The 7,312-nt window shown below is 32.7% G+C and overlaps 1 long non-coding RNA gene across 2 annotated transcripts; it reads right to left on the reverse strand.

Moving 5' to 3' along the window:
• Positions 1-2,312: 2,312 nt before the first annotated feature.
• LOC149533480 (uncharacterized) lies at positions 2,313-5,712 on the reverse strand. 2 transcript variants are annotated; one of them, XR_016356655.1, is made up of 5 exons: positions 4,475-5,712; positions 4,218-4,350; positions 3,698-4,098; positions 3,166-3,329; positions 2,313-3,033 (listed from the first exon to the last, which is right to left on the reverse strand). It is a non-coding gene; the product is annotated as an uncharacterized LOC149533480 (long non-coding RNA). The 2 variants fall into 2 exon arrangements; XR_016356654.1 differs by lacking the exons at positions 4,218-4,350; positions 4,475-5,712 and adding an exon at positions 3,444-3,513 and having other exon boundaries at positions 3,698-3,909.
• Between the last annotated feature and the right edge of the window lie 1,600 nt (positions 5,713-7,312).

The following is a 7,312-nucleotide window of genomic DNA, read 5'->3' on the forward strand; positions in this document are numbered from 1 at the left end:
GTGAAGGTTCCCAAAACATTGTCTATTCCATATCCTAAGCTGTCTTTTAACATATTGAAGCTGTTTAGAAAATGGAAACATAACAATACCATATGCAGGAGCTTCATCTCTCCACCAACAAAATACAAGATCATGAAGAGAGTAGTTATGAAGCCACATCAACTGGAACTTAAAAGATGGATGCTTCAGAATAATAACCCCAGTAGCAAAAAATTTAATTGGCTAATGATCACAACCCCTCCAGTCCAAAATTTTCAAAGAGAGAGTAAGGGTGCCACTAACCCAGAAACAAGAAACAAGAAATCTATCCAGACGTTCTCAGATAGCATCAACCCCAATCCTTCTACTATATATTTGATGTTATATTACGTTTTCAAAAATATGGACGCTAGTTTTTTAACTTTATAATTTGTATAAATTATTTTTCTCTTTTAACTGGATGAATTAATTGAAATCTTATATGCAAATTGTAGGTTTGTGAAATATGATATTTTATAAGTGTATTTAAACTATACTCCATTGTGAATGGTATGTCGTATTGCTAATTATAAGCAAACAATGTGCAGCAGAAATAAAATAAAATATAAATTTCATTAGTGAAGTAAAAATAAGAAATTCCAAGAATTGAAATATTCTAATATAGATATTTTATAAATGTGTTAACTCTAATATAGATTATCGTCATAGGCTACTATTATTGCATTCACTTTCACATTTTTAGTGAATTAGTTTATAGTCTATCCACCAATCATAATTAACTTTTTTTATGAATAAAGTATTTATAAAGTTTGTATATTAATTTATTTATATAATTTATTATTATAACTATATCTTCAAGGATGATTGGTTCATTTAATTTCGTCTTAGGGCCCTTTTTGCAGAGGCCTCTCCATATTCATTTATTTTCATCTAGATTTTAGGCTAGTTATTATGTTTTATTAGTATTTAGTATTTTAAATTTTTACAAATCTAATGTTAACTACTTTTATCTATTACTATATAGTTAACTACCAATAATAGTTTTTATAAAATATTAATTTATAATTTTTACTCTTTCAATGTTCTTTTCACATTATCAAAATATTTATGAATTAAATCAAACTTGTTCTATAGTAGATTTACAAATTCTACCCAAAAAAATATTTTTAACTAACCTTAGGTAATTAATCAATCAAATTCTAAATTTTATATAAAATGCAATAACTATTTTACAATTTGATCAATTAACATATACAAATGCTACATGTTTAACATGCCACTACGTGGCACTTGTTATATTTTGGTCTCCTTTCATTTTTCATATTATCGTAATATAATTTATTGCTCATATATGTCAAAACCATAACAAACTTAATAATGTGAGATTTTTTTATCACACTGGTCATTTATAATCCATCATAAAATAAGGATGATGAAGAAGTGAGAGCAAGGTTATTAAGTGTGCATTTCCATAACATTAGGTGTTTAATTTATAAATTAATATTTTATAATCAAACTTCATCTAGCCTTTTTCTTATTGAAAAGTAGAGATAGATTATTGATTCATAAACATTTTTTTTCTTTTGGTGCTAATCTAATATTATGACAATGGTGTTTTTACTTTGGCAATGACACAAATTATTCTGCATACTAACCCAACCATATGGTGCTTTTACACTCTAAGAAACACAATCATGCAGTCATTAGAAGTACTATGTTTTATTACAATGTGCATACTAACCCAACCATATGGCACTTCTACTTATGAGCATTCTTGGAGTATATTTAAGACTTGAGCATCTCTACTCTCTGAGAAACATTATAGTTGAAGTCATTAGAAGTACTTTGCTCTATTACAATGTGCATACTAACCGAACCATATGGCGCTTCTACTTATGAGCATTATTAAAGTATATTTAAGACGAGCATCTGTACTCTATGAGAAACATAATCTTTGAAATCATTAGAAGTACTCTATTCCAAAGAACCAAAAATCGGAATTAGATCAAAATCAGCAAGGCTTACTCGAATTGTGAATCGCCTGAATTGCAGCTATGAATCGATAAAGTGAAAAACCCTTAAAATTTAAAGATTTTAACGATTTAAAACTTGTTTCATACACCTTTTATTGAATATAACTAAAAAACACTATAACATCATCAAATAGAAGTTAACATACACAAACAAGAAACTTAATTGATAAATCCATCACATATGTAAAAACTAAAATGTAAATTTTAGCTTAAGTAAATAAAAATCATAGGGTCATAATGAGGCATGACATGGATATACAGATTATAGAATTATAAATGTTGTCAAATCATAGATGTGTGTAAGACAAAGATCCATAATGATAATCATAAAACCAAATGAAAATGACATCAAATCATAATGTATGTAAGATGAAGATCCATGATGAAGAATCATGAAACACGTGTCTATCTATAAAGTCAAAGTGTAAACAAAATTAAAAAAACAAGGCTCTAGCTCAAGCCTCGAGCTCGTCATCATCCTCAAGATTAGTTGCAACCTCAGGATCAGACTTAGCCTTTGATACCTTCTACAAAAGTGTCTAAGGTAGGTCCTAGAGGATTGTTGAGCCATAGCCCCCGCATGTGAGATGGTGCACAAACATCACTAGGGCCTATGGCATGCTTTGTGTGTGCATGTGTGCATGCGCCAATGCTTGAACGTGCTCTAGCCTCCTCCTTTGCCATGGCCATAGCCTCTGCCTCTATATCTACCTAGTCAACCCACTCATGGTCTTCCTCAGTGAAGACAATTGCACCTATAGCCTCAGTGAGCCACTCTAACTCTGGATCGGAGAGGAGTCACTGGCCAAATTCTATCTAGTCCTAAGGCGGAGGTTGTAATGAACAAATACAAGATCATTCAACTTCTGCACAGACGACCTATTTCGCCTCTTCAAGTGGATATGCTCAAACATGGACCATCTGCGCTCACATCAAGAAGCGCTACTAGGCAGACTCAAAATAGGGATGGCAATCTTCTAAAGTTTTGGGGTTGATTGCCCAAACATTTGCCACCATCTATCTGAAATGAGGGAAAAGAAAAATAATTAGTCTCATTTACAAGCACAACTTTAAAGCTAAATTAGAAAATCAGAAACTAGAATGCATAAGTCGTAACAATTATGAATGAACTTTAAGAATATATTGTTTTTACCTAGCTGTAATGATGTGTGAGCCTCTATGGCCATCCTATTAGAGAAAAGTGACCCCTCCTTATTATTGAATTTGTCCAACTCAATGGTTGCAGTTGCAGCACTACTATCACGACTCAACCTCTGTATGATTGTGTATAGGTCAGTAAGAACCTCCTCATCCACCCTGAAATTAAGAAGGAAACAATATACTAGATTAAGGTAATAGGCAGTTGCATGGATGGGCCTATAGAGCTAATTCTGTCATCTCCTATCAATAATGTCCCAGATGGGGCCATACTTCTCTGAAACTCTTGCATACTGAGCTTTAATGGCCTCCTTGACCTTATCCATGCCCTCATATATGTAGCCTATAGAGGGTTACTTCCCATCAGCAACTCGTAGGAGAGATACAAGGGGCTCATTGATCAGCATATAATGTAAAAAAAAAATTGAGTCAAGACTCAAAACTAAATTATAAAGCTAAATCATTAAATTATTAAAATTATTAAATAATAAATAACAATATTAAATGTTAAATAGTAAAAAGTTTACCTTGATTATTTCTTGAGTAGGTGCCCAAAAACCATCCTCATCAAAGAGGATATTTCCCACATCTATACTCACTGTGGTCTTGGCATAGGAAGAAGAAACAAACTCCTCCCCAACAATCATGTGCCCCAACTCTTCCCTTGATGTCATCAAGGACTTCAGAGTGATGAAATTTGAGGCAAACCTCACGATGCCCAGACGAGCTAGCTCCCTATCTTTTGTGTATTTCTTCATTGTGGTGAGAACAAATGTATGATTGTATATAAACTTGCATATACTTTTTGCCCTTTCGACACATGATTTTACCCCCTCAATCTTACCAATGTCCTCCAACATGAGGTCAAGGCAATGTGCGACACAAGGAGTCCAAAATATAATGGGGTGTCTCTCCATCAATAGTTTTCCTGTAGCAATTTTAAAATTAATTAGAATTTTAGTATTTACACATGTCAAGAAACTTAGAAAAGTTCAAAATTTGATAAGTTAAAAGTTAAAAGTTAGACTGTTAAACTTAAAGGTTTACCTGCAGCAACATAACTTGCTGATCACATGTTCTTCCCCCACCTCTGCTATGACTTCCTCAATAACCTCACACAAATTTGTGGCATTTTTGACTTGAGAGGAAGCATCAATAGATTTGATGAACATGGTGGATCCTACAAAATTGAAATAGAGCAGAACATTTAATTATCATGATTATGATTCATGGACCATCAACAAATTAGCAATCAACAAATCAAAATTTAAATTAGCATGTAGGAAAGTGGAATGATCAATCACCTCCACAGAAAACAAGGAAATTGAGGAGTGTTCTTCCCCTCTTATTTGTCCAACAATCAGTCATGATGGTGCAACCTTTTATGGTCCATTCCTTTCAGTGGTCGACTAGCTCAAACTTCATGTCCTCTACCATTTCATCTAAGAGGTAGCCACTCAGCCTCAATAGGGGCTTTAAAGCCTGGACCACAAATAGTTATGGCATCTATCATGCCTCGCCAATAAGGAAACCTATCACAAATAGATTATGATTAAAATTTTATATAACAAATCATTATGTAATATCAAATATGAACCTACAATTACACAAGTAGAAATATTAAATAATTTAGAAAATAAAAAAGAAACAATTACCTCGTTGCAATAAATGGAATGTTGCAAAAGTACCAAAACTTGCAAATTTGTTTTATAGCAGAATCATAAATCTCCTTGTTCAAACTAACCTTGCTTTCAAGCGAAGGTTGTGAGCCAAGAGTAGTGTGTGGAACAAAGTAACTATCCAATCTGGACTTCTACACTCTAGGCTGAAATATAATAGGCTCAGGCTCAGTATAAGAACGACTAGCATTAGGACAAGCACTAGGACTAGCAGTAGCACTAGCACTAGGATGAAAGGGAGACCTAAAAGAACCCTCTCCAATGCAACCTACATATGTGGATGCGAGTGCATGGGAGCCAATAGCACCTAACTGTTCAAGTTGTTTTTTCTTATTTAACTTCTCTTGTCCAAAGCCTCTAATGCCATATAACATTTTCTTTTTACCTCAACAATTTGTTAATTGCATGGGGTAATATCATGTCCAGGTATGCTTGCAATATGATATTTGAATCTATAAATGCCACCTGAGTTTATTTCTTTACAAAAGAAACATTTTGTTTGATATTTTGTTCTTTCAAGAAATTCTTCAGTATAGATGCAAGTCTCATCTTTTTTAGACATTATGGAAAATGAAAGCTAACGCTGCTACAATAAGAAAAATCTATTACAAACTTAAACTATAAAAATATTTTTTAAAAAAAATAAAAATAAAAAAACCCGACACTATTTTTGAGCAAATTGTACAATGTAAAACCAAATAGATGTTTGCAATTTGTTATAAAAACCAATTATAGGGTTTGCAAGATTGCACCTTGCAATTTAGTTAAAAAAACATGTAAAAACTAAATGATATTTAAGATTTATAAATGAAAACTTTAAAAAATTGACAAAAAAATTGACAAAAGAATGAAAAATGCACTAATATACAAAAAAAATCAACACTTACCTCTTGCAAATGAGTTGAGGAATGTTGCTATTGGCTCCTTAAAGCTCCCAATGCAATCTTATGGCCTCTCCAAACTAATTATTGATCTCCTTGATGCTCTTCTTTCTTGCTATCTAAAACCTTGTGGTTTCTCTTTTCTCTTCTTCTCTCTCACTTTTCCTCTCTTCTTCTCATACTAAACAATTAGAAGGCCCCTTAGGGTTATAAAAAAGAGAAAAGACACAATAAAACATCAAAAAATTGATTTAATTTTATGTTTTTTAGTTACAAAATCATGCTTGCCGCAGCCGATTTTTCAAGCTAGTTTTAGGCGATTTTTGGTGAATCACCATGAGTCGTGATTTTGGCGATTTTTGGGCCAAAAATTGGCAAGCCGATTCACCGACTCACCGTGAATCGCTTGGCCTTAGTTGGATCACCAAATCGCCTGCGATTCAGGTTACTCTGCACTATTCTATTAAAATGTGCATACTAACCCAACCATATGGCGCTTCTACTTATGAGCATTCTTGAGTATATTTAAGACTTGAGCATCTCAACTCTCTGAGAAACATAATTGTTGAAGTCATTAGAAGATGAAAGGAATGATTTGTTAATTTGTTCTTCATCAACCCAAATGTTTGTCTTCACATGAAAAAATTTGAGGCAAGGAATTTTTCAAGTTTATGACTTCAAAGTTCAATAATTTTGTAGCACAAACTGCCAACCAAGAACTTATGAGCTCATAATTTCTAATCAATCTTAGTGTCAAAAAGCTGATCAATCAATTGATATCAATGGGTTTGAATTTGAGATTACAAGATCCTTATCTTGAATGATTAATGTGAAAGGATGAATGAAGGAGCATTAAATTCCACTTCACATTTCTCATTATGGCTGCCTCAGACTTTATTTGTATTCCCCAATTTTATTTTGTACATGTACTCTATGACTGAACATTCAATACTCAAAAATAATTCAAAAGTAATTTGCAATAACAATTTTTTATTTGTTATTTAATGGTAGTGCAGACTTATTTCCTCTGGGTATCCACTCAATTTGGCATGCAATTACAATTGCAGTTTTACTTTCAATGTTTTCAGTAGTATTTAGTGTTATTTTAATATATCACCTACACCAAAATACCCTATTCCTATTTTAATCCCATATAATTGGACTGTATTTACTCAATCAGTTTTTCATGTCACTAGTTGTAAATATAATGCATAGCAAGGAATGCAAATGGTGCCAAACATAGGAAGAGTTAAAATGCATCAATAGTCACATGCTCCTTCAATTTGCATAAAACTGTGTTGTATGATATTTTCATTTACGGCTCTCAACTCATGCCCTGTAACCTCTGCTGAAAAAAGATATGCTATTCAGATACAAGAGGGTAATTTTTTTCTGGTGATGTACATTTCAGTTATAAGATACCAAATTATCCCTATTAGTTTGCTTTCTACCTAGGTCTAGATTTTAAGAGCAGGCAATCTCATTTTAGCTATGAAAGGGTTCAAGCTAAGAGCTAAACTATTATCGGAGTCCATGTGTTTTCTTGATTTTATGCTTGCTTATGACCTAGCATCATAAGATG

This window comes from Cupressus sempervirens, chromosome 10 (genome assembly GCF_028749045.1).
Source record: "Cupressus sempervirens isolate cs-2001-9-10 chromosome 10, ASM2874904v1, whole genome shotgun sequence".
Lineage (NCBI taxonomy): Eukaryota > Viridiplantae > Streptophyta > Pinopsida > Cupressales > Cupressaceae > Cupressus > Cupressus sempervirens.